This window comes from Salmo salar, unplaced genomic scaffold (genome assembly GCF_965601325.2).
Source record: "Salmo salar unplaced genomic scaffold, fSalSal1 ptg000432l, whole genome shotgun sequence".
Lineage (NCBI taxonomy): Eukaryota > Metazoa > Chordata > Actinopteri > Salmoniformes > Salmonidae > Salmo > Salmo salar.
The window spans coordinates 3,720,048-3,722,500 of NW_027675387.1; the positions used below are offsets into that span (position 1 = coordinate 3,720,048).

Sequence of the window (2,453 nt, forward strand, 5' to 3'; positions counted from 1 at the left end):
TTCATTTAGTAGTGTTCAGAAACATGTTATCTACTCACTTAGACAGAAGATTAATCCAGTCATCATCCACCATTTTATTATTGGGCAAAACACAACCAAAACAAACTGCAAATGCAACCAAGTAGTTTACAACCAAACACTAATCTATTGACTACTTTAATACACTATAAATGAATTGGTCAGAATACTTATGACTTCTTCAAATAGGGGGACTAGATACATAAAGTGCTTTCATTTTTCTAAATGGTGAAACAGATATGTATGAAAATATCCTCAAATAAAAGTTGACATTATATACTGTCACCTCATATGAAACATTTGATCTGAAATCCAAAATGTTGGAGTTTAGAGCCACATTTAAAATGTTATCTTCACTGTCAAAATAGATATGGTGTGGACTGTATACTCAATACAATTTAAATCTGATACCTCACTGTCTGTCTTTTGACTGATACTGCTTTTAAACTGGTCTGGTCAGTCTACTCAAATATTTGTCCTTTACATGTTTCTATCTGCAGGCAATACTTTGATCATTTGTCATTTTTAATGACAATATATTAATTTACGAATAGATATGGAAGGTTTCATATGTTGAAAAAATATACTGCCACTATTTTCACCACCAAAGAATAGCAGTGTGGTTTTAATATGATTTGACTCTTTGCAGGCTGTCAGGCTGTCTAGTCACAGAGGAAGGCTGTGCTTCTCTGGTCTCAGCTCTGAAGTCAAACCCCTCACACCTGAGAGAGCTGGATCTGAGTAACAATGACCTGAAGGATTCAGGAGTGGAGCTGCTCTCTGCTGGACTGGGGGATCCACACTGCAGACTGGAGACTCTGAGGTCAGTATTCCTGTAGTTGGTCAACAAGTGATAACTGTTCACCAGATCCACATGTGTTTACCAGACACACATAGTCCACACCATATGTGTTTGGACAGTGAAGCTTACAGTTTTAAATGTGGTGCTATGCTCCAGCATGTTTCTTCTCACTTAGAAAACATCCACCATTTTAATATTGGGCAAAACACAACCCAAAACACAACCAAAATAATCTGCAAATGCAAACAACGAGTTTGAGTCACAAGCTTGATGTAGTCGTTGCTTTCATGGAATATGGGACCAAATACTAAACTTTAGACTATTTTAATACACTATGATTTAATTGGTCAGAATACTTATGACTTATTTAAATAGGGGGACTAGATACATAAAGTGCTTTTATTTGTCTAAATGGTGAATCAGATATGTATGAATATATCCTCAAATTAAAGGTGACATTATATACTGTCACCTCATATGAAACATTTGATCTGAAATCCAAAATGTTGGAGTTTAGAGCCACATTTAAAATGTTATCTTCACTGTCAAAATAGATATGGTGTGGACTGTATACTCAATACAATCTAAATCTGATACCTCACTGTCTGTCTTTTGACTGATACTGCTTTTAAACTGGTCTGGTCAGTCTACTCAAATATTTGTATTATACATGTTTCTATCTGCAGGCAAAACTTTGATAATTTGTAATTTATAATATGATACTTTAATTTATGAATAGATATGTCAGGTTTCAGGACACTGATATATCTGAATATGTTGAAGAAATATACTGCCACTATTTTCACCACCAAAGAATAGCAGTGTGATTTTAATATGATTTGACTCTTTGCAGGCTGTCAGGCTGTCTAGTCACAGAGGAAGGCTGTGCTTCTCTGGTCTCAGCTCTGAGGTCAAACCCCTCACACCTGAGAGAGCTGGACCTGAGCTACAATCACCCAGGAGACTCAGGAGTCAGACTGCTCTCTGCTGGACTGGAGGATCCACACTGCAGACTGGAGAAACTCAAGTATGTGGAGGGTTTATGTCAATGTTCATATCAGACATGTTTGACTTTTCAGGCTAGTTAAGACAAACATTCTTACCACCACTTGGACAAAGGTGTGTGTGTGTGTGTGTGTGTGTGTGTGTGTGTGTGTGTGTGTGTGTGTGTGTGTGTGTGTGTGTGTGTGTGTGTGTGTGTGTGTGTGTGTGTGTGTGTGTGTGTGTGTGTGTGTGTGTGTGTGTGTGAGTTCAGGTGTATCCCTCAATGACTGTCTGTTCTTCTGCTTACCGCTACAGTGTGGAACATGGTGGAGAGAACAGAATGAAACCTGGACTTAGAAAATGTGAGTGTTGACTGCTGTGAAGAATATGACTAAGAATAAGTCTTAATTCAAGTTAACCTCTATGGGACCGGCGGGACGAATTCGTCCCACCTACGTAACAGCCACTGCCAGCCTGTGGCGCGATTTTCAAAATCTTCAAAATCCTATTACTTCAATTTCTCAAACATATGACTATTTTACAGCCATTTAAAGATAAGACTCTCGTTAATCTAACCACACTGTCCGATTTCAAAAAGGCTTTACAACGAAAGCAAAACATTAGATTATGTCAGCAGAGTACCAAGCCA

The 2,453-nt window shown here is 38.0% G+C and overlaps 1 long non-coding RNA gene across 1 annotated transcript in view; it reads left to right on the forward strand.

The window, feature by feature from the left end:
• The first annotated feature begins 1,677 nt into the window (after positions 1-1,677).
• Positions 1,678-2,453, forward strand: part of LOC123735941 (uncharacterized) — a 4,985-nt gene continuing 4,209 nt past the window's right edge. Inside the window, exons 1-2 of the long non-coding RNA XR_014391426.1 lie at positions 1,678-1,847; positions 2,120-2,166. This is a non-coding gene — a long non-coding RNA (uncharacterized LOC123735941). The remainder of the gene's footprint in view (positions 1,848-2,119; positions 2,167-2,453) is intronic.